This window comes from Eumetopias jubatus, unplaced genomic scaffold (genome assembly GCF_037043125.1).
Source record: "Eumetopias jubatus isolate StellerSeaLion01/CBP00866 unplaced genomic scaffold, mEumJub1_p1.0 scaffold_4, whole genome shotgun sequence".
In the NCBI taxonomy this organism is placed as follows: Eukaryota; Metazoa; Chordata; class Mammalia; order Carnivora; family Otariidae; genus Eumetopias; species Eumetopias jubatus.
Window position 1 is genome coordinate 121198977 of NW_028274810.1, and position 25355 is coordinate 121224331.

Sequence of the window (25355 nt, forward strand, 5' to 3'; positions counted from 1 at the left end):
CCACCCTTCGTGCCAGGAAAAAAAAGGGGGGGGGAAGACGTTTTTCCAGGGAGCTGCCAACTCCGTGCATGGGGCCTGGGGGAGCAGCTCAAGCCTGCCATGCAAGCAAAGCGGCCCTGAAATTCTTGGAACAAGGCTTGGTTCAAAGGAGGATAGGGAACAGGCTGCACAGTCTTCCTTCTGTGCTGGGAGGTGCCTGGGCCGGAAGGGGGCTGGGTGGGTGGAGGCCAAGGCCTCCAGCCTCAGGCCTGCTCAGTCAGGCCCAGGGCTCCCCCACCCAGACCACCCCAGATGGGTGGCACACAGGGGCGGTCAGCTGCCTGGGGACCAGGGGTGGGTGTCTAGGACTCAGGACTCCACTTGGCAGACTCTGGAAGGCAGAAAGGAAGGCCAGCAAGGGGGTGGCAGATGGTCTGTGGGACTAGAAGAAAGCCCTCCAGTCTGGGATTCGGGTACCTGGGTACAGATGGACAGCTATGAAACAAACAGATTTCTGAATACTCCTAGAGCTTCCTATGAATGCATCAGGAAGCAAGCAGGATGGCATTCAAAGACCCTTTACTCCCTGGTGGATTTTTAAGAACTTGCTTTTTACTGATTGAAGAACGAATATGTACATATGGCCAAGATTTGCAATAGAATGGAAAGGGTCCCAGAATTGATGCTAAGCTTCCCTGCGGCCCCCAGAAGGCCCCATCGGCCTCCTCTGCAGCAGCCACTAAGCCCATCTTATTTGCGCGTCCTTCCAGATCTAGTCCTGTGCACACACGCTTCAGTGTGTGTGTTCTTCCTTTTACACGGAAATGGGAACAGTGAGAAAACTCCAAAAGAGCGACTCACCATCTGGAGGCTGATTTTGTCATCTGTCAAATGGCAAGCTTGGATGGGTCCCTTCTGGCTCTCAAGAGTCCAAAGTCTGTACCTACCGGCCAAAAGCCAGAGGCAACCAGCTTGAGAAGTTATCCTGCACATTGATTTGACTCAACTCTGGGGACCTGTCGGGTCTGCTGGAGCATTCTAGGGGCTGACAGCTGACCTTTCCTGAGCACTCCCCGGGACCAGGCTCTGAGCCAAGCAAGTAACAGGTACCTACTCGTCCAACCTTCCCAAACACCTTAGGAGGTGAGGCCTGGTATTATTATTCCCATTTTATAGGAAAGGAAACCAAGGTCCAAGAAGCAAAGCAAGCTGCCCAAGGTCACATAGCTGGTAAGTGGTAGGTAACTAGGATGCAAATGCATTTCCCTCGTGTTCATCATTTTGGGCAACATGACATAACATGGAAGAGCTGGCTGCCTTATGACACAGGTATTTATCCCCAGTGTGCTATTTAAGTGAAACCCCAAATCATCATGAGAAACAGTGACAAACACCGAAGAGCTATCCCCTTCCCCTCAACGAGAGCCACGTCAACCTGGCCTCAGAAACCCAACTTCACACGAAAGCAACTCCATGCAGGGCAAATGCGTGACATCAGCTTGTGGCTGCAATCTGGCCAAACCAAATGGGAAAGACATTTAACAATATGCATCAAGGGCCTTAAAAAAGTCTAGAACCTTTGACTTAGTCATTCTACATCCAGAAATCTATCTTAAGGAAATCTGAAAGATGGAAATAGGTTTCTTTGCATACATGTGCATGCGCATGCACACAGACTCATCTCAGCATGAGTTACGAGAGACAAATACAAAAAATATTCTTAATACTCAAAATTACAGATAAAATTGGGAAAATGACAAACTATCATCATGATGGGATATGACAACATTGTGTTACATTAAAAGTCATACTTAAAAGCCTGCTTTTAACTCCATATGGAAATACTTGTATTACAGTAAGAGAAAAATCCAACGAGATTGTTGACATTAGGTGATCTCAAATTTAAGAGAAATAAGAAAAGAGAAAGGAAATGCAGAGAAATACATTAATGCTATTTTCTTTATGCTCTTAACGTTTCCCAAGTTTTCCACGGAGTTAATAAAAATAAGCATTATCTGACAGAAATGATGGCCCATGTTCCTGGATCAAATGAGCAGCAGGTGTAATATGAGATCGAGAAGAATTTAGTTTGTTTTCAGATTATGCTTCCAACAAGCTACATGATCCTGCAAAATAAGGGAGTGGATTTAGAAAGAGATTGATGGAGTGATCCAGTGAACAGTGGTTCAGTCCCAGAAGGACCATGGAGAGCAGAGAAGGGAAGCCCCAGGTACAGTCTACACCACAGCAGGTCCACTGGGGAGCAGGGGCCTGCAGGGGTCCCCAGGTGAGTGATCTGAGAAATAGGGTGGGAGGGCCTTGATTGAGCTGAGAGTTCAAAAAGCAGCTCCTCTCAGGATAAAAAGCCACATAGCTCAAAGAGGGAGGAGGAGACTAGAAATCCCAGGACAAACCAAGAGCCATCCAGAAAGGACACGTGATCAGCATCCACAGCTTGGCTATGCAGGGAAGCCCATTTAGAGGCATAATCTTATAAACACTGTTTACCAATGTTTCAACTTCTAGAATTAATCCTGCCGATAAAGCAAAGAAGTCTTAATTATGGATGTGGGAGAGAATATGACTGTTACCCGCCTTGCCAACACGAAAAGATAGCTGTCAGAAAGAGGGAGGTGAAGAGGAAGGGGCAGGTGTGCTGCTCTCTCAGGCTCAGCAAATGTGAGTCACAGGATACCTGGGAGGCCCAGGAGAGCAGGCCTAAGTGGGCGGTGGAGTGGGGAGGGGGTGCTGGAGATAGGCAACCAAGCCTGCTTTTTAGAGATACTGACCCACCCAACCCCCATTCCCTTAGGAACAGGACGAAGGGCAGTCAAGAAGAGGACAAGGAGACAGCGGATTCCGGCTCTTTTCCACATCAGCCTTTCCCATTTGATTTTAAATATGGGCCTGTATTATTTTTTATTAAAAACCCAATTCTTGGGATGCCTGAGTGGCTCAGTAGGTTAAGCGTCTGCCTTCGGCTCAGGTCATGATCTCAGGGTCCTGGGATCGAGTCCCGCATCGGGCTCCCTGCTTCTCCCTCTCCCTCTGCCCCTCTCCCCCACTCAAGCACATTCTGTCTTTCGCTCTCTCAAACAAATAAAATCTTTAAAAAAAATTTTTTTTATTTTAAAAATAAATTGAATTCGACTCGTAATTCGACTCGGAATTCAAACATACCGTGAGCAGGAGCTTCCTGAGTCAGGGCTCCCATCCTTCTGCCTTGCTTACACATGTTCGAAGAGCTCTGCATCCGTAGGAAGCAGCCGTCTGTGGGACAGGCCACTAGCCTGGTAACAAGCTTCCCCCAACAACCCGGCACAATAATGCAAATCGCCAGCAAGCTGAAGCCACTTTGTGGTGCACACCATTCCAAACGTCTCGCTCTTGCAGATACGCCAGGAAGGGGTGACATGTGTGGGATCCCAGCACACACGCCACTTGGACCATAAAGGCTTTTAACTTTTAACTGCGTGGGCTTTTGAAACAGTGTGCCTCCTTCTCTTGGTCTCCCTGCCACAGGCTCCGCGCCCTCTCTCCAATACCACCTCCTCCAAGAAGCTGGAGCGATCTGATGCCCAAGTCCAATCGTATCACTCTCTGGGCCCGAATTCGTCCTGGGCTCTCCCCGTAGAGTCTCCAGGAGCTGGCCTCTTTTCTCTTGGGTTCCTTTTCTCGGGGCCCCTCTGCAGTCTGCCCCTGCAAACAGCTCGTGTGGCCCCCGTACTGAGCCCGGCAGGTGCTGCTCCAACCGCCCAAAACGCCCTCCACGCCGTCTGCACAGCAAGCCTGGCATCTCTGCTTCGGTGATTCAGCCCAGGTAAGTCCTGCCTCCATGGGAATGTTTCCTCATCCGCCTGCATAGACTTATACCCTCCACTAATCACTACGTCTATATGCATTCTGCTTCTTTCCCTTTCTGGTTCCCCAAGGACTGGCTGTTCCATCTCTGTGTCTCCAGGTCCTAAAACACAACAGCCACTACAATAAAAATAACAATTACAACAACCAAGACACACTGAGTTCCTAGAACGGGTTGGGTTCTAAGCACTTTGTAGGCATCATTTCATTTAATCCTTCCAACAACCCTATGAAAGTAGGTACTATCAGAATTTTCATTTTACAGATAGAACGACTGTAGTTCAGAGACGCTAAAGAGCTTAACCAATATCACACAACAAATTATTGGGAGAGCCAGGATTCATATCAAGAAGTGTGATCCAGGGGCGCCTGGGCGGCTCAGTCGTTAAGCGTCTGCCTTCGGCTCAGGTCATGATGCCAGGGTCCTGGGATCGAGCCCCGCATCGGGCTCCCTGCTCAGCGGGAAGCCTGCTTCTCCGTCTCCCACTCCCCCTGCTTGTGTTCCCTCTCTCTCCTGCTGTGTCTCTGTCAAATAAATAAATAAAATCTTAAAAAAAAAATAAAAAGTGTGATCAAGACCTGGTAGGTCCGTCAGATATGGTTGTGCGGGTTGCATACCACACAACTCTGGAGCCCACTGTTCTTGTCACCGGGTAGCTCGGCACTGTCCAACAAAAATACAATGCCAGACACATAATACGATTTAAAATTTTCTAGCAGCCGCGTTAAAAAAGAAACAAGTGAAAATAATTCTCACAATGTATTTTGTTTAAATTAGTATCTACACCTTATCGTTTCAACACATCATCAATACGAACACCTATTAAAGATATTTTATAGTCTCTTTTTTGTACTAAGACTTAGAAATCCAGTGGACGTTTTATACTTACAGCACACTTAAACCCGGACTTTTTCCGCCTTTCATGCACTCAGCAGCCCCATACCGGCTTCATGGGCCACAGTGGACAGCACAGATCCAGCTGTGGCTTAAGCAAGCGCATCCTCTCTGGGCTTCCGTATCCCCCTCCCCACCCCCAAAGGTCGGGACAAACTTTATCTCTGTCTTCCTTCATTGTCAGATACAACACAACAACCTTTGATCGTAAGAGCTAACATCTGCACAGACTCTTTTGGCTTCTACCCTACTGTGCTTCCTGTAGTTCTTTAAAAAGTGCCCCCAGCTGAAAGCTTCAGAAACCGAGGGTCAGAGAGGTCACCTGCTCAGCCCAGAGTCACACAGCCAGTGTGAACCAGAACTCAGGCCTCCTGCCTGCAAATCCAGGTCACTTGTCTTCACTTAACAACTTGCTAAATGCTTCACCCAGGCCACGCTAGCAAATGGGTGCCTCTTTCCCTAGAGGGAAATATGACACCTCCCCTGGGGGGATCAGAGGCAAGTCACTGAAATGTTTGCACCAACTTTCAAAGAGATCCAATCATGCACCCTTCTCTGCTTCCTGGGCAAAGGAACATCTGGAAGCTTAACCCACTCAACAGCTGGGAGATATCCTTTAAAAGCACCATTTATTACTCCCACAATGAAAGCCACACTGTCAATTTGGGGGGGAGGGGGAAGCAACTTGGCAGCTATCAGTTTCTTGCCTGGGAGGGAGGTGTGCGCCCTGAGCCCCATGAGCTACTACAACAAATGGAAGGAGCCTGCCGCTAATCCACTCTCAATGATTAAGTCCCAGCATGAGTCAAAGTCTGCAGGACAGGTGGGTGACTGCATTTATCATCTACACTGGGATTCATCCCCCAAACAGGCTGAACTGGGAGCGCAGGGCAAACTCCAAGGGAGCAACGACACCACAAACATCTCTTCAAAAGGCAAAGAGTTCTAAGCCCCAAATGCTCGGCCCTACCCTTAGGACCATACTCCATCCACTGACATTCCAGAAGGATGAAAGAATGTGGATGATCCTTGGAGCTGCCAGATGGGAGAGATGATCTGTACAAGGGACAAAGGGACATTTGTGTTCGGATCCCACCCCCCTGCCACTTCAGCGTGGGGGGCCTCCCCTGGACTGCTCTGTGCTCCTGAGGGCTGGGCAGTGGGTGCCATTAATAAACTTCTCCCAAGCGCCCCTAAATTCTTCCTCATTGCACATCTCAACCAGTAACCTGGGACCCTTGAGGCAGAGATAACCTCAAGGCAGGAAAGCAGACCAGTGAAGACACAAAGATCCTAAAATTAGGCTGCCTGGCTTCAAATCTTAGCTCTGGTCCTACTACTTATTCGCAGTTACCTTGAAAAGTCACTTACCTCTCTGCCTCGGTTTTCCCATCAGTAAAACGGGAAAATTAAGACTGACCACATAGACTACACATACAGATTAAATACAAAGGCAGAGAGCTCAGATCAAAGGCTGGTATACAGTCAGAGCTATTTACATGCACGCTAGCATGAGTCCACAGTGGAGGAAATCAAGGCCCAAAGGAAGGTAGCAATTAATGTCATTTTGCAGAGACAGGGCTTAAGCATGGATCCCAAAACTCCAAAACTAGGAATTTTAAAAAATGAAACAACATTCATAAATGTTTTTCAAAATGGAAAGCACTAACCACCCTCGCTCATTCATCCCGTGTTCACTGACCACCTACTGTGCCAGACACCTCATTCCCCATTTGGGGCTCACGGGCTGGCCGGATAATAATCACCTGCACTTACTGAGCACCTACTACATGCTGGCTCTGGGGGAAGCTCTTCATGCACAGAATCTCCTTCAATCTTCACAACAAAGTATCCAGTAGGTACTATTTCCTTTCTAGTTTTACAGATGAGGAACCACACTCAAGAGGGTAACTTCCCCCAGGAGATGAGACTTCCCAAGGCAGAGAGGCAGGACCCAAACCTACACTGTGCGAACAGGAAGTCCTCACTCTTATCCATTACGCCTTGGACGCTCTTCCATGCTCCTAATGCATGGGAACAATTATCTCATGGCTTTTGGTGTCTCTGCCACCAAGTAACAGAACAATTCAAAACGCCAGGCAGAGCCCCAGGTAGTTAAAAGCCCAGGCTCTGGGCTCTGACCAATAAATGAATGAATAAATCTTGCTGATGAACCGGGTCCTTCTCCTAGAAGAGGGATCTGCCTGCCCTCTTCCCCTAATTTGGGCCTGAAGGCTGGAATGTGAGGCAGGGAGGAGCACAGAAATTACAGGGCTATTTACTCTTCAGGGAGGCATCCAGGGTGGGGTGGGGCCTCTTGGGAGCCCATTCTATTAAGACTACAATCCAGTGTATCTGTTTCTGGAAGGCTTATCCTGGCTGGGGGTATGTAAGCCCCAGGCAACCAGAATCACAGCTCCATGGGAGCAGGTGCCCTTCATTCCTACATTCCAAGCAGAAAGGCACTAGGAAGTCTGGACAGGAAGAGAGGAAATCCCACCTGGGCAGGTCAAGATCATCAGGCAGAGCGCAATGGTCCAGCAGGACCGAGGACCTGCCTGGAATCCTGGGCCCCTGATGAAGGAAAAGTACACTGAACAGGGGCTGCTTCTGGAACGCCGATCCCACCGCTGCCACTGTGTGACCTTGTCTGAGTCACTGCCCTGTCCTGGGCATCAGTTTCTCTCTCAGCATCAGTCTGGGGCAGGTATAAGTGATCTTTAAACACCAACCAGGACCAACGCCAGCTCAGCGTTTACTATCACTCTGGCCCAGAGTTAATCCTGCACGGTCTCATTTCAACCTCGAAATGATCCAGACTTTTACCCTCGGTTCACAGTGGAGGAAACTGAGGTAGGGAAAAGTTAAGGCCACCACACAATGAACTAAGTAACAGAATGAGGCAAAGGCAGGAGGGAAGCGGTGGCCATCTGATGCCAGGAACTGAGCTCTTAAACACCACGCCAAAAACATTTCCTTTTAGATGATCAATGAAGGTGAACTACGGGGCAAAGAAGTCCCTTCCAACTCTGAGAGTGTAGGATCCCGGGACAGTCACAAAGCAGCACAGGGGGTGCCTGGGTGGCTCAGTTGGTTAAGCAACTGCCTTCAGCTCAGGTCATGATCCCGGAGTCCCGGGATCGAGTCCCACATCGGGCTCCCAGCTCAGCGGGGAGCCTGCTTCTCCCTCTGACCTTCTCCCCTCTCATGCTGTTTCTCTCTCTCTCTCTCTCAAATAAATAAATAAAATTAAAAAAAAAAAAAAAAAAAGCAGCACAGGGTCCCAGCACCCTACACACAAACCCTGCTCCTTGGGACCTGTGTGAGCAGACAGACAAGACCGTGCCAGGGGCGCCTGGGTGCCTCAGTTGGTTAAGCATCTGTCTTCGGCTCAGGTCATGATCCCGGGGTCTTGGGATCAAGCGTGGGATCGAGCCCCGCATCGGGCTCCCTGCTCAGCAGGGAGTCTGCTTCTCCCTCTGCCTGCGGCTCCCCCTGCTTGTGTTCTCTCTCTCACTATCTCTCCCTCTCTCTGTCAAATAAACAAATAAAATGTATAAAAGTTTTTTTTAAGATCACTTATTAAAAAAGAAAAAAGACCACACCCAGCAGAGCTGTTTGTGTGGGGAGAAAAAACAACAAAACAGAGAAAAACAACTGCCAACAATTCGCTTGCCCTTGGGAGAACAAATAAATAAACCATGGTGTGTTCACACAGTGGAAGAGATGACCATAGTGAGAAACAGACCACAACGACCATGTGCACCAACACGGACTTATCACTGAGGGGCTGAGGGGCAAAGGAAGCTGCAGAGAGCACGGAATTTCTGTAAAGCTCAAGAGAAAGGAAAGAAAATAGTACTTAGGCATACTCACGTATACAGTGAAAACAATTTTTAAGCAAAGATATATATAATAAACTCCAAAATCCAGGATCGCGGTTCTCCCTGAAGGAGAGCGCTGAGGGGTAGGGGTGGGAGAGGCTAGAAAGAAGATGGGGGCACCTGGGTGGCTCAGTCGTTAAGCGTCTGCCTTGGGCTCAGGTCGTGATCCCAGGGTCCTGGGATCGAGCCCCACATCGGGCTCCCTGCTCAGCAGGAAGCCTGCTTCTCCCTCTCCCACTCCCCCTGCTTGTGTTCCCTCTCTCACTGTGTCTCTCTCTGTCAAATAAATAAAATCTTTAAAAAAGAAAAAGAAGAACAAGAAGAAGAAGAGGAAGACGCAGGTGGAGTCAGTGAGCCAATGCTCATTGGTCATATTTTGGCTCCTAAGCAAGGTGCAGGGTTCACAGGTACTACCATGTCCATGTACTACCATGCCTCATGACTGGCCAATAAATGAATGACATCCGTTTCTTTGGGAGACATCAACAGAGGATGATGGGCTAACTGTTGAAGCTACGTGAAATCTGCTCACCAACCATCACCCAAAATGCGTCACCAAAAGCATTTGCTGGTCATTTCTTCTGCAAGAAAAACAACTCTAGGATGGGTCTTCAATATGTCGGAATGTCCAGGGTAGGCACACTGTGACCCCTGCTGTAGGCTGTTGACTGCTACGTTAGCAAGTACCTGCCCTCACCCAATCTTCGCTGGGTACCAGGAAGCTGGGTGCTCCCCTGCACTCTGGGAAGTGCGATAAGAACAGCCACCTGCTAGAACTCTGAAGGCATGACCACAATCACGCACATGAGAGCTGAACTGAGACACCCGACAGGGTAAACACTGGCCACCGGAATCCGAAGGATGAAGACTCAGGGCAGTGCTGCAAAGGCACACGAGACCTACACTCTGACACTTCTGGCTGGATGACCATGGCTGAGTTTTCGTACAATTTCTGCGCCTCACGCCAAAACCACAGGCCACGAAAGAAAAAAACAGCTAAGTTGGACATCATCAAAATTAAAACCACTTGTGCATCCAAAGATGCTTTCAAGGGAGTGAAGAGACAATCCATAGAATGGGAGAAAGTATTTGCAAATCGTATACCTGAAAAGGGATTAATACCCAGAATGTATAAAGAACTCCTATAACTCAAAAGCAACAACGAACATTCCTGCTAAGATCTAGAAGTGGTCAATAAGCACATGAGAACAACACCAGTCATGTAGTGAAATGCAAATCAAACCCACTGTGAGATATCATTTCATACTTACTAGGGTGGTTACTATTTACACATATACATGTATATATATACGTGTATATATAAAATAAGTGCTGGCGAGGATACGGAGCAGCCATGGAAACAGTACGGCAGTCTCCCCCTAAAATTAAACGTAGAATCAGCGTATGACCCAGCAATACCTACAGCCACGTTCACAGAGGCATAATTCACAATAGCCAAATGGTGGAAGCAACCCAAATGTCCATCAACAGACAAACAGATGAACAAAACCTGGGACACACATACAACAGAAAATCATTCAGCCTCGAGAGAGAGGGTAATTCTGACACGTCCTCCAACAGGGATGAACACTGAGGACATTACGTTAAGTGAGAGAAGCCAGTCACTGAAGGACAAATACTGTCTGATTCCACCGATAGGCGCTACCTGGACTAGTCACATTTGCAGAGACAGAAAGAACTGTGGTTGCCAGGCGCTGGAGGGAGGAGGAATGGAGAGTTAGTGTTTAACGAGGACAGAGTTTCAATCTGGGATGAAGCAGCAGCTCTGGAGATTCATGGCTGCACAACTATGTGAATGTGCTCAATGCCACTGAATTGGACACTTAAAAATGGTGAAAACGGTAAATTTCATTATGTGTATTTTACCTCCACAAAAAAATTTAAATATAAAAACTAAAAACCTAAAAACAAACTATGCCTCCATCCCCCCATATCTGTCAGTGAGGATGGGGGAGGAGGTCAATGAGGATGAGGCTGGTGATCAGCTCAGTTACCTCAAAGGGTTTGTACAAAGACTAAGCCCAAGCCTGAGGGTAGAGCAAAGCACTTCATGCAGCAGGTGCTCAATAAATGAGAGTAAGTGCCCAGCAAATAGCAAGAGCTGTTCTTTAAGACTCAATCCACCCCTCACAAAATGGGGAAGAAACAGAGACGGGAGACATGAAAGGCCCACTCACTGCAACCCCGACACAGAAACACCTCTCCCCCAACCCGCTGACACCATCGGGCAGAATCCGGGATTCCAGACAGGTGCAGAGGCGGCCCAGATGGCCTCACCCGCTCAGCCCCCACTCCCCGCTCAGTCCAACACCAGGAACTCTTTTCTTGGGAACCATGGGGCGGGGGGTAGGGAGCCGGTATGGAGGCCTTATCACCAAGAGAGCTTCCTCTCATTCATGTTGGGAGCCAGAGGTGAGGTACGCAGCGGGCCTGGATCCACTCCCTCTCGGCCTGCCCCCTCCACCCCCCTCCATGTGCCAGCTGGAGGGCAGGTCCCCAACCACCTCTGGGAGAGCCTGCGAGTTCCCAGGGCCTCAGATGTGGTGCCTGGGAGGTGAGAGGCACGCCCTAAATCTGTTCATCCGAACTCAGTTTCTTCCTGTGTCACCTTCTACAGAGGAAGAAACTCAGCCCAGAGATGTGAGGGTCACACAGCTACCTCCCGGCAAAGCTGAGGTTCAAGCCAGACAGGCCAGCGGCTAGGGTCCGGGAAGAGAGAGGCAGACACAAGGCCAGGAACACAAAGGGAAAGGCCCGCTGGACGTTGCCACTTCTGCCCAGGCCGCCCGAGGCAGAGCTGGGGACAGGGAGGCACTTACAAGGGTCACCAGGAGAGCAAATGGAGGTGGCACCCTTGTTTTCTTGTTCAGAAATCAGAGGGAGAGAGTGAGGGAGGAGAAGCCTGAGCCAGACACCTGAGCGTCTCCTCTCCATTGGCGCTTCATCAATGTGCCCATTACACCCCTTCCCCCTCACTGCAATCAAGTCCTATTTATAATTAAAACAGGTTTATGACACAGAAAAAACAACAGCTGGAAGCCCTTTGCCCTCCATCCAGATCACCTAGGACAGCAACAACCCCAATTCGTCCCTCTGCTCTCTTAATCTCTATCCAGAGATTGTCTCATTTGGAACCAGAGACCTGCGGTCCTGATACCTAAAATGGAACACTGCAGAAGGCGGGGGAGCAGAAAACAGGGATGGGAGTAAAGAGAAACTCCCATCTAGGGAAGAGGATTCGTTTTTATATTTCCTGGGGATCTGGAGTTAATGGGTTGGCTCCAAACCCTGTCTCCACACTCTGACCTGGGTTCCCATCTACCTTTCAAGAGCTGTGTGAACTTGGGCCAGTCAGCGAACGCCTCTGAGCCTCCATTTGTCCCATCTGGAAAATGGGGTTGATAATGGTTGCTATCATGTGAAGTAGTGCTGAGCAATACATGGGGTGATGCAAGTGAAGTACTTAGCCCTTCACACAGCAGGCTCAGCTATTGTCAGTAACATACTCTAAGGACTACAGCTCCTCACCATCAGCCAGAGGAAGGAATTCGTGTTCCCAGAGATAAGAAACACAGACTCATAGCCCCTCTGTCACAGGCAAACCCATCTCCTCTTACTCTGCTGCACCCCACCAACCCTGTCCATTGCCCCCATCCCCTGACCTCGATGCCTTCCCAACCAACCGGACCTCAGCCACCCTATCCCCGGAGACCCGCCCAAGTCAGCTGCTCCCGAAGCCTTCCCCTGTGTTCAGCCGCCTGGCTTCCTGGGCTCCAGCACCACTCAGCTCATCTCTGAGAACCACTAACCCAGCATGGTGTTGTCGACACGTGGCAAATCCCATGGGCGTACCCCCACACCGTCCTCACTCGGCCGGGAGGGTCTCCAAGGGCTCCCCAGAGCTCTTCTCAACTGCAGAGCTGCAAGCCCAGCACGGTGCCCGTAGGACAGACACGCGGTAAATGCTGGGTGACTGAAGATAGCTGTGCAAGTGCAACTTACACACGGAATTAGTTCTACATGAATTAATGTGGGAAAAGTTCAGCACACTGGTGCACAGTCGAGGCTCAGTAGCCGCAGGACGGCGTTTTCCTACAGCGATGGGTAATACTAACCACCACAAGGCTGCATGGTGAGCCCATGAAGGCTGCTTCATCAATGATAGCACTTTTGCTCTCACTCTGCCCAGATCCCTCAAAGCCAAGGACTAGATCTTCCATACTATAAACTCCGTAGTTCTTCTCTGCTACTCCCTGGGAGCCCCGAGTAGTTCCAGGCACAGGAAGCTCCTATAATCCCCAACCATGTCCTTAATGAATTTTTCCTGCACGATGCTCACACAGAGAAGACGGGGAAAGTGGGGTGGGGCTTCTCTCCCCCCAATAGCTGCTTGTTTGTTCCTTTCAGCAACTTCGCTGTGATCGCTCACAGTAAATGAAGAAGGATCCGAAAATCACACGTGTGCCCCTGCCGGAAATCAGCAATGACTGGCCAGCCGGGAGGGCAAAAGCCCGAGAGCTGCCGGGAAACCATCATCACCAACACTGCCTGGTAACAGAGCAGCAACACCACACGTTCCGATCCAGCAGACACAAGAGGGTTGGCTTCCTCAGAAAACAAAACAAAACAAAACAAAAAGCCAACTTGTGTCAAGGCAGAGAGGGAACAGGAAAAGGAAAGGAGCAGTCTAGAATCTAAGAAGCAATTACTTTTCCAGGCACACACAGCCCATCACAAAAGCACGTGAGGGCCTGAGGAAGCAATTCAGAACACCGAGGACAAGCTGTTCCAGGGGAGAAACGTTACTACCTTATCTCTGGGGGAGGGGCTGGCCCAGTTGTCGCTTTCAGTCAGTAAGGACTGAAGCAGGGAGCACCCACCATGGCACACCCAGCTCCCCCAGCTCCCCCGCCCCGCCCCCCCCCCCGCAAGGCACAGCGGTGGGGGGGGGGGGTTGTTGCACAGCAAAGCGTGGCTTGTCTCCTCTTGCAATGGGAGAGCCATGGCGGTGGGTGCAAGCTGCTGAGCACATCTGCCACACGTGTGCATTTATTTTGGAGACAGAAAAGACTCTGCCTGGAGAGCAGAGCTGGAAGGGTTCCATGCGGGACTGAAGAGGTAGCCAGAGGCCTTCCCAACAAGCGGAGGTACTTGGACTTTATCCCACAGAGATAAGGAGCGATGGAAGGTGTTGAACAGGGGCAGGGATGAGCTCAGAGTGCCATTTCGGAGAGATCGGTCCACACGTGGTGTCCTGGGCGTGGAGTCTCAGAAGAACGTTCTAGCTAGTGCAGCCGAGAGTGCCCTCTTATTGGATGATTGGCTTTTCCCATTTTTCAAAAGGTAATAGAAAAAACAAAAGGTCCTCTGTGTGGAACGGCCCCTGTAATTTATGGGAGGGCAGATGGAGCAGACAGAGGCCCCTTCTGGCATTCATTCTGACGGGGTTTATTCCATAGTCCCACTTAAGTAATGATTCATCCAACCAGGGCTCGAGGCAGCCTTGGGATCGCTTCAGCCCATCTTCCCACTTAGAGACAAAGAGATCTCCTATCCTTGCGGAGTCTCGCTTCTTATAGAACAGATGAGTGCATCTGGTCCATAAAAAACCCATGAGGCAGAGGCCAGAGCATCCTGGCCAGAGGACACCGCCGCTGGGGGCCTGGGGGCCTCACCCACAGCCGGAGCTTTTCCCCTCGCCACGGCCTCCCCCTGCCCCTTCACAGGCCCACCTTCCCCCCTCCCCCAGAGACCCTGGGAGGAGGAGCTTGGAGGCTGCCCCCTGGCCTGAGCCTCCTCTGTCCTCCCAGAGCCAAAGGCACTATCCTTTCCCTATCATCTCGCTGGACATTCCACACATGTTTTCTCAATCAGCAAGGCATTCCCTGCATAGTTGCTTGTTTAAAAGGAAAAGCAAAGGGTTTTTTAAACAAGCCAGGGGTGACGAAGGAAAGGAGAAATCATTCTTTCTGTCACTACACACACGCAGTGTGTAGACACTGGGAAAGTGTCCTGGAAGACACAACTCCCAGACGGTACAATAAGGTTTTCACGTTTTATACCTGAAGGAATCCCGACATCCTTGACCCTGGTTATGCAACCATCCCGCCCCTGGTCCAGCACTTAAGACCTGACATCACAGCACCGGAACGGCTTCCCAGGGGCACCCACCTCCTGCAGCCTGCCCTACCTGTCTGGGTGCTTCCTCCTGCCCCGCTCCTGGCCAGACTGTGCTTTTCAGGAGGCAGACTAGATCCTGAAACTCCAAGACTGAAAGCTTGTGATGCCTTACCATTTTTAGTCGGAGTACCTGCTGCATGATAGGCCTGCAGTGAGCAGCCACCGAACAGCCCAGAGAATGTGAACGGTGGGGCAGCCAAGAACCCAGCCCTCACCCCACCCCAAACTGCAGGCTGAGTGCTGTCCACCCCGTGGACGCCCTGGCCATGGGTCAGAAGCATGGCTGGCCTGGCCAAAGGCAGCTGGTAGATATGGGGCCTGAATGATACCGACGGTTAGGAGTGACAGGATTCTTCCAGAGGACTGGCGTCTGCAGACTGATTTCTGACAGTCACGTCTCACACAGACAGAAGCAGCTGGCAGGGGAAATGGGACGGGTGTCAGTCCCTTTCCCCACTTCCTCTCCTAAGTAACTCCTGCTTTATGCTTTATGTCTCAGCTTGGGGGTCACCTCCTCCAGGAAGCATTTTGCATGTCTGTATTATTCTTTTAGAAAGCATTAAAAGTAAAGTTAAAGTAGCCTTTTGACCCTGGCCACCAGCCCCATTCCCTCCGTCCTCCTAAGATGACAATAGTGACTTTGATCCAAGTCCTTCTGGCCCATTCTTCAGCCACTCCCCTCCATCTCTGAGGATCCTTAAAGAACACAGAGCATGAGCTGTGAGTTCTCAAACTGACGAAGGAGTGGGGGTCACACACATGTTTTTGATTTTACCGCATGCTGCCAGTGGGTCTCTCAGGCGACCTCATGCTCGCGAGCTGAGTTCGGGGGATCCCGTGCCACACAGCCTCACCAAGACTTGAGTCAGACTTCCTATTTTGGGCACATTTTAAAACAGGAAAAATGTACCCCCTGGACACAACTCAAAGGCCCTTCAACTGAAGGATGTGTACTAAACTGGCGGCATATCCGTGGAACAGAACAGCCATCGAAACCGGCAAACGGCTGGTACCTGCAGCGGAATCGCCCCTGCATCGGGGGCGGGGGGTGGGGGGGGCTGCACACTGTATAATTCCGTTTATATGAAAAAGGTAAAACAGCAAGGTCAGAGAACAAATTATCGGTTGTCAGCGGCTGGGGGTGGGGGAGCCGACTGACTACAAAGGGACAGGAGGGACGTCTGGGGGTGATGGAAATGGTCTGGACCTCAACAGCAACAGTGACAGTGTTACAACAGCTGTTGTGTGTTTATGAAAACGCCTCGTGCCGTACACCAAAACAGAGGAAATCTGCTGGACAGACATCAGACCTCGATCAGACCTCACACCTGACTTGATCAGTGAGATTCAGAACCTCTTCACAGGCACTCTTGACTCTGCCTTCTTCCTCTGAGAACTGCTCGTTGATCTCTTTTACCTACTTTGCAGTGAGGTTGTCTGGCTCTTTGTTACTGACTCTGAGGAACTCCACCCTCATTATTACAGCTTTTTTCTGCTCCACATGCTTTCTTCTTTAATAGCTAGTCACTTTCGTCAATGCTTCCCTTTTCAGGTGTGCTTTGCTCCTACTCTGGTGAATTTCTCCTGGGTCTTCAGGTCTCACTGGAATGTAGGATTTCAGCACTGACCCGTCCATCCCACAGAACTATCCTCCCACATTATTCCACTCATATCCTTTCACATTCCGCATAATGGTGGGGGTTTTTTGTAGGCTTGCTTCTTTCTGTGTCTCCCCCACGACATAATAAACTCCCTGGGGCGCCTGGGTGGCTCAGTCGTTAAGCGTCTGCCTTCGGCTCGGGTCATGATCCCAGGGTCCTGGCTGGGATCGAGCCCCGCATCGGGCTCCCTGCTCCGCGGGAAGCCTGCGTCTCCCTCTCCCTCTCCCCCTGCTTGTGCTCCCTCTCTCGCTGTGTCTCTCTCTGTCAAATAAATAAAAATCTTTAAAAAAAATAAAATAAAAATAAACTCCCTGAGAACTGGTACCATATCTGTTGATCACTACTGAACACCCAAGGCCTAGAACAATGCTCAGCATACAACACGCACTCCACAAACATCTGCTGAATAAATGAAAGTCAAGAAAAATCTAATACAAGTGCCTATGATGCATGGAAACATGCGTCTAGCATGTAATACACACTATACGTAAATGTTAATGACGTATCAGTGTATCATGGTACCAATGACAGCAACAAACAGCACACCTCTCGCCAGAAAAAAGCACACGTGGCTTCAGGGCCAATCTCATGAGTCACGACAGTCACCTAAAATTTTTAAAATATTGAGACACTATGATGTAATAATCCTAAGACTGGGAGTTTACCAAAAACAAAAAGCAAAACCGAAAAGCTTTAACTGAAATATAGAAAACTTGATACATATGAGAAACAGCCTATTATGGACCTGTGCATCACTGAACAGAAATGTTATCTATGCAATAAAAATGGACAGAGTACACAAGAATATTCAAGAATGCCTGCTACCTAATGGTAACTAGGACAAGTCAGGATGTGACCATACACACCAGAATAACAACCGCGGCAATAAAGACAAAACACTGACTGTATTTAACTCAAGAAATTATATTTAACTTTTACAGACTTTTTCCCAGATTTTCTAAGATAAGCTCCCATTCCTTTCACGTGAGGGAAGCTACACTTCCCATCCCAGAGCCCGGAATCTCCAACTCAGGTACCTCCTTCCTGAAACCCACCCTCCATGTGCATTTGTCATCTCTCTAAATATAAAATCTGGAAAACTACTCCTTGGCTGCAATCCAAGGAAAGAGCCCCCAGAGTTGGCAGGACCCATTTAAATCCACTTCTGCCTGGTCGTTCAGGCTCTCAAGAGTCCCCCAGCCTCCTGCCATCTCCTCATAACTTACGGGAGCCTCCTCTCTCAGTTCACTGTCTTCCAGGACCTTGTGGAGACCAGAGACCCCCTCATCCCTCTTCATATGTCCCCCTGCCCAGCAGGCATCATTAGCCACCTGCCTCTCTCCTCCACTGGGAGCTTCTTCAAGACAGGACGGTTTCTTAGTCACTGCAGAATCCCCTGTACATGCACTCACTCGCCCACTCACTCACTCATTCCATCCCCTTAATGTCTACCACGTCCCAGGCACCGTTCTCGAGCCGCCCTGTTGGACAGAAACAGAACGCGAGCCACGTGTACTTTCAGATCTTCTAGTAGCCATGTTTTTAAAAAGTTAGAAGAAACAGGTGAAAGGAATTTTAATAATGTACGTAAGCCAGCATATCCAAAATCTCGTTTCAATATACAATCAAGATTAAAGAATTCATGAAAGAGAGAGAGAAAGAGAAAGAGAATTTTACATTCTCTTTTTGCCCTAAGTCTTTGAAAGCGATGTGTATTTTACACATGCATTATATCTCCATTCAGTCTAGCCTCTTCCAAGTGCTCAGTGGCCACCTAAGACTGGTGTCTACCACACGGGACAGCACAGTTTTAGATGCTTGGGATACAGCCCTGAACAGTCCGGAAGCCCATTACTGGCAGCCATGCCCACCACCACCAGCCTGGACCAAGAGCCTGCGGTGCTTGCTTGCTTGCCCCTGGGGCCCTGGCTTCTGACCCTGATTTAGGCCCTTCTCAGCAGAGTAGCCAGACGGATCGTTTCAAAAACTAAGTCACATCCAATCAGTTTTCCATCTAAAGCCCTTCAATAGCTCCCCATTTTACAAAGTAAAACACAAACCGCTACATAAGGTGACAGGTATTAGCTAGACTTGCTGGGACGCTCATTTCATCAACCGCAGGTACACCTGAAACTAAGAGAACGTTATATGTCAATTACACCCCAATCAAGGAATGAGAAAGAAGACTACGTCTCCACAAAGGCCTGAAGACCGTGTAAAGTACTCACTGCATGCTGCCCTGGCACCCCCTTCCGCCTCTGCTCTGTCTGCCCGGCTCACACCACCCCTCCAGTTCATTCTCCATGCTGCTCCTCCATCTCACAGGCTCACCCCTGTTCTCAGCCTCTATCCTGGCCTCCCCAGGGCCTGTAACAGCCTCCTCTAGACCAACCTCCTCCACCTCCTTCAAGGCTGCTCCAAGGTCGGCGTCTAGAGGAAGCGTGCCCCAACCAGCCAACTTAACACTGCAGCCCACCGCAGCCCTCCAGACCCTCACCTGCTCTACCGGCTCCCTCAGAAGGCATTACCCCCTAAGACAATTAGCGGGGCGCCTGGGTGGCTCAGTCGGTGAAGCGTCTGCCTTGGGCGGCTCAGGTCATGATCCCGGGCTCCTGGGATCAAGTCCCGCATTGGGCTCCCTGCTCAGTGAGGAGTCTGCTTTATTTAGACAGAGAGAGAAAGCCGGGGGGCGGGGGGGGGGGGAGAGCGCAAGCAGGGGGAGCAGAAGAGGGATGGGGAGAAGCAGGCTCTCCACTGAGCAGGGAGCCCGAAGCGGAGCTCAATCCCGGGACCTCAGGATCATGACCTGAGCCGCCCAAGCGGACGCTTCATCGACTGAGCCACCCAGGTGCCCTCAACATATGAATTTTGGAAGGACACAAACATTCAGAGAATATAAATACAGCAACTACCACTTATTTACATCATAACGACCACATGCCAAGGCTGGTGCTAGGCACCTTACACCCAAGGGCACAGCGGGGCCAGAACCACTCTGCACCAAGTGGGTGCGGTTTTTGCCTTCACCTGTCCCACTGTGTGGCTTGGACTAGAAAGGACGCCGCAGGAGGGCAGGGATTTTTGTCTCTTTCCTTCCCTGCTGGACCTCCGGCAGCTAGAACAGTGCCCAGAACACAGCAGCTGCTCAGCAAACGAAATGAATGGATCCGTCGGTCTTGAGCAGAGAAGCAAAAAGCTACCTGGAAAAGGGAGTCCTTTTTTTTTTTTTAAGATTTTATTTATTTTTTTGACAGAGAGAGACACAGTGAGAGAGGGAACACAAGCAGGGGGAGTGGGAGAGGGAGAAGCAGGCTTCCTACTGAGCAGGGAGCCTGATGCGGGGCTGGATCCCAGGATCCTGGGATCATGACCTGAGCCGAAGGCAGACGCTTAACGACTGAGCCACCACCCAGGCACCCCTGGAAAAGGGAGTCCTAAAGAATAATCGGTGACAACTGCTCTTCTGTCTGCTTCAAGGGCTTACTTCCTCTGTGCAAAGTGCTCTGCACCATCCCCAAGAGGGCAAAACCATTCTCCCTGCATCGCAGCTGAGAGGGTAAGTCACCTGCAAAGGCAGGATGAGGCCTGAGGGGCACCCCCCCATCCCTGTCCTTTCGGAGACCTGCTTCTGCAGCTTCCCTGATGGCTCATCTCTTTCTTACTTAAAACTGCCAGGCCTTTTCTCTTGCAAAGACCTCTATGAAGTCACTGCCATCTTATCATCTGTGTCACCAGTGTTACCTTTACATTAAAATGTATTCAGAAACCACTCCTCCAAGCAGCCACAGGAAGTAATAAAAACCCAATAATTGCAGGAGTAATATTAGCTAACTTTTACAGAGGGTTTACTAGGAGCCCAGGCACTCTGCCGAATGCTGATCATCCCCTATTTCCTCCTCACGGCCAACTTGTGAAGCAAGTGCTTTATCATCCCCATTTTATAGATGACAAAACTGAGGCTTACAGAGGTGAAGTAACTTGCCCCCAAAATATCCCTGATCTGCACTACCTCTTCTAGGCATTACCCAGACACCTACAGCAGCTAGCTGGTTTCCTTCTCTTCCTTCAGTGTCCATTCCCGCGGGGCAAACCCTCTACTTCCCCCCACTTTGGGCGGTTTCATCTCTTACTGACAATGACTGTAGCCTGGGGGCTGCTCGATTCCTTGAAAACAAAGCAGTCCTTGACAGTCACCTGATTCAACTAAGACCCAGGGCTGTGTTAGCCACCAGACAGATGAAGATGACCACCGGCCCCTCCTGACCCCACCCTCCCCTGCTCTCAAGCAGCTCATGGTCAACAAGGGAGAAAGTGGCAGGTAAACAAGTAATCTTGGGGCTTATAGATTACCCCACCAGACGCCAGCAAAACAATACCCTCTACTCTACCTTCACCCCCCCAAAAAGAGGAAGAGAAAACAAAGGAAAGACAAGTCAGATTTCTGCCAGTAAAAATGACTGAGACCATTTTGACCTCGTGAATATTAAGTCTTGTGTTTTATGACCCACGGTGTTATTGTTTTTACTGACAGGATTGAGAGAGGGGCCACCACAATCTTTGTATGGGTAGGTTCAGTAGCTGTAGGAGCTGAACACACTCAGGATAAAGGCAGGGACTCAGAGCAGTTGTGGGGAATGTGAGGGAAGGGGAAGATTGGCTGAAAAGAACCCTATCTCCCATCTGCTGTGGATTTTGATAGTAATTAAATGCTGGTCACTAAGTCAGGCAGGGTGTCTGGATGTGGCACTTTACAAATACTCATAGATTCTGCACTATGTCAGAGCCTCCTGCCCGGGGCCCCAGGGGCTTTGTTCCCCAGACTCTGGGGCGAGAGCTCTCCAGACACTAAAGGTCTGAGACTCCGTGGCCCCACTAGGAGCAGCCTGCTCCCCCAGGGCAGAAAGAGGCCGGCAGCCAGAGCAAGGGGTGTCTTTGTGCAAGATGTGACCGTTTCTATCCTGCCTGAGTCCCCCTGCTCGAGGCCAATAAGCATCCTTTGCTTATTTTTAATTTCACTGCCCTCTTACTTCTGGAAGCAGGCCCTGGGCCAAATCCTGATGGCTATGTTGCTCCCCAGCTGCGTGACCTGAGGGGCAATTATTTTCAACTACTCTGAGCTGTGGGTTCTTCACCTGCAAAATTCTGGTAATAATAATAATCCTATTTTATATGACTACTGGGAGATTAAGTGAGGTAATACATTTAAAGCATTCAGAACGGACGCTGGCCCATAAGAACCTCATCATTGCTACACATTTTATTATAATTGCCTAGTAAGATTGTAAGGGGCATACAATGCAAAGAACATGCTTGGCATGATATACAATTTCCTGTTATAGGAACTACTATCATTATTATTATCTGTTATTCTTACTACCTTTATTAGTTCCATAGATTACTTGGAAAAACAGAAGAGATGGAGGAGGCACCTATCAAAGGACCCTCTGAGCAGCATTCTCCAGTAAGACCTAGAATTTCTGAGGTTTACTAGGGAGACTGTCAATGGGGCTCATCAATGTTGCTCTGTTCCCACCGTGGATCCGGGTCTCCCTACAGACGCGGGATACAGAACAAGGGAGTCCTGGTCTCTTAAAGAGATCACAAACCATCAGGAGAGAAGGAAAAGAACAAACACAAGGAGAGTGATGTGTCTACAGCCAAAGTGAAAGGGAATACAAAATAAAAAGCCAGAGCATCCAGGAGGGCATCTGACATCAAACAGACACAGTCAAGTGCGGCCTTCAACAGGCCCATGGCCACGTCCCCAGACAATACGGACCAGCAACTACCTAAGGTCCTCGGCTTCCTCAGGAAAGGGCTGATTTGCCATTGGTCTGGCCAAATTCAGGGACACGAACACACAGAAGAAAGTAGGGGTGTTTTATCATCCAGGAGACTCCTGAGCTGAGCTGTCCGAGAAAAGCGTCCATCCCAGGCAGGCAGAAGGCCCCAAACCCAGCCAGCCTGCCTGCCTGCCATTCAAGAAGAAAAAAAAGCGCCGAAGCACGTGGATTGACTGATGTGGACAGGGAGAACCCATCCGGTTTTCAGACCAGCAATCACAGGGACCAGTGGGGGTCAGAGATCTCAGAACTGAGAAAAAGAACTTGGTCCTTCCAGGCCAAAAAAGCTCCAGCCACAGACAGAAAGAGCACACCGGACAGCATGGCGGGGGGGGGGGGGGGGGGGAGACGAAAGAAGAGAGAGGAAAATCTGAAAAAGCAGCTGATTTCGTCTACTTTCAAGAGAAGCCCGGTTTATGCAATATTCTGCACTCAGAGTAGGTAAAGCAACAACAACAATAAACAGCACCCTTCACCAGGCCAAACAACAACATGACCACATAATAAACCCCCTCTAGGAGTTCAATGGGTACAGCATTATGGTCGCCCCTGTACCCACCCAGCCTTTCCATCACCAGACCCACACAAGGAATTCCAGTCGGGCCCTTTGCCAATGGCTCAGACCACGAGGAGTCCTCACCTCTAAGATGTAACTCCCCTCAAGTCATGGAGACCAGGCCACGAGGCTTTGCCCAGCCAGCGATTCTGTTTGTCCTTCTGCTGCTTCCAGGAAGGTTTTTCTCCTAATAAAGCTTTCAGGAAGTTCCACTCAGGGTTCAGAGGATCCATACAAGCACCTTTTCCACTGGTTAGAGTTTTATAAAGATTTGCTGTGACCACAGGACTGTGTCAAATGAACAAGCCTCAACTTGTCAACGCCAGTATGCAAAATAGGTCTGCAACATCCTATGACTAACAGCAGAGCAGATACTGTCCCTCCGTCCTCCAGGCCCCCGCCCACCCACCACACACAAACACACGTTTTTCTCCAGGCTTTGCTTCCTCCAGCAGCGAAACAGCTCTAGGAGGCAGGGCTCACAGTGGTGAAGTGGGCCAGAGGGGGTTGCCAGCCTCTTTGGAAAACATAAGACCAGAGAGGAAAACCAAAACTTCCCCCCTCTACTCCCTAAAAACCCTCACAAGTGATTTCCCCTCTTCTCTCATCTTCTAGAAGCCAGGGGCTCCAGTGAGCAGAAGAATATTCCACGCTTACAGAGTATCAGGAAAATTCATAGTGTATCCGGGCACCGGACACATGCAGCCTCATGGCTGCCCTTCCTGAAAGTCAATACCCACCCCCAACACTGGCAAAAATAAGAGCACGTTAGTCTAGGGAGAGTAAACACAATTACACCAACAAGCCATCCAAAAAGAATGACCATGAGAAGGGTGTGGGGGCACCCAGCAAATCTGTAAATGCAATGCAAAAGCACAGAAAGTTTCCAAAAACAATTGCTGGGTTTTTGAAAATCCTCTGGTGGGGGAGGATAATGGTCAAAGGATGGAGGCAGCATCATATGGTTCACAGACCTCTAGCTTCTCAAAAGGGTCCTCCAAACGACATCTGCGACCCCAAATCGGGACTGACTGGAGGTCTATTTTTAGGTGTTGGGTAACAATACACCTTCCATCAAGTGCACAAACCCGGAATTATCTCATGCATGCATGGCCCATTTGATGTCTCCTCCCCCCCCGCCCCCCACCAACGCCCAAACTCACCGCCACTCTCGAGTCTGGTGATGAGCAAAGTGCACGATTAACAAGCACACATCGGAATCCGAAAGCCCCTTTCCTCTGTCCAACTACTCTCTGCGCATCCCAACCCGCAAGGCCGAGGCTTGCGAGTTCCCAGAAACGCAGAGGGCAAAATTCTAACTTACTGGAAGGTGGATCCCGCTGTGTCTCGGCAGGTCGCCGGGGCTGCCAACATCCTCCCCGCGTGGAAATCCGCTCGGGGGCCCGGGGGGTGTCGGGGCCCGTCCCTGCGCGCGACCCCTCGCGGCCCGTCCGGGTCCAGGCCGCCCCGAGCCCGCCCGGCCCGCGAGCCCATGTGCTCGGCGGCCGCACGCGCTCTGCCCGCTGGAGCGCGGGGCTGGCGGGCGGCCCGTGACGTCACGGCGGCTCGCGCTCGGGCCGCGGGGGAGGGGGAAGCGCGCGCCGCCCGGCCGGCCGCGTGCGTCCTCAGTCCCCGCGCGCCCCGCGCTCTCCAGCGCCGGCTCTTCGCCGCCCCGCGCGCCCCTCCGCCCGCCGCCGGGGCAGCGCCGGACGCCGAGCGGCGGAGGGCTGCGCGAGGAGGCGGGGCGGGTCTGGGGCGCCTTGACTGCCTAGGGCCCAGAAGACGCTGGGGTTAGGGGGGAGGGGAGCGGAGCGCTGGGCGCCGGGAAAGGGGGTGGAGGGAGGAGCGCTCGGCACCTGGCGGGGGTCCCGGCTGCACTGGCGCCGGGGCCGGAGCGAACCGGCACGAACCCTGTGGGGATGCCCGCACCCTGGAGCGCCGCGATCTCCGCACTCCCTCTCCCAGCCCTCCTCCCCATCCCGGCGTCCTGGAAGCAGGGAGTCTTCCCACTTGCCGGATGGGGAAGGCGAGGTCTGTGAAATTGAAGGACCAAGATGCTCAGAGCCGGGAGGGAAGACCCCTGGCTCAACTCCGTCCCTAGCGATCCGAGCGCCTCCGTGGGTACCACCCAGCATCCGAGGGCCTGGTGAGAAGGGCGCACGCACCTCCCCACCTCCTTCGACATCCCTCTCCGTCCCCAAGGGCTGAGGTTGGCGAACCCGCGTAGAGAGCCGCTGTCTGCACCGCTCCCTCCGCTATAAAGTGTGACAGCCCCACCACCACCACTACCACCACCCCTTGAATGCCCAATAGTCCCTCCGAAGGAACTCCCGAGCGCCCGCCTCCTTGCTTTCTCCTCGTCATCCCCGAACTGGACCCATGCAAGGAGCTGTCTCGTTCAGTTGAGCATTTATTGAGCAGCTACGGGGAGCCGATGCCCTGCGAAGCGATGGGGAGGGTCTCAAAGACGAGTTG

The 25355-nt window shown here is 50.9% G+C and overlaps 1 long non-coding RNA gene across 19 annotated transcripts in view; it reads right to left on the bottom strand.

Annotated features, from left to right (window-relative positions):
• The window catches only part of LOC114211185 (uncharacterized), a 376382-nt gene extending 351996 nt beyond the window's left edge, over window positions 1-24386 (bottom strand). For 18 of the 19 annotated variants that reach the window (XR_015768071.1, XR_015768068.1, XR_015768063.1 and 15 more), the window contains exon 1: window positions 24205-24386. This is a non-coding gene — a long non-coding RNA (uncharacterized LOC114211185). Of the gene's footprint in view, window positions 1-24043; window positions 24172-24204 lie in introns of those variants that run through there. The other variant, XR_015768061.1, reaches the window with a different exon arrangement.
• Between the last annotated feature and the right edge of the window lie 969 nt (window positions 24387-25355).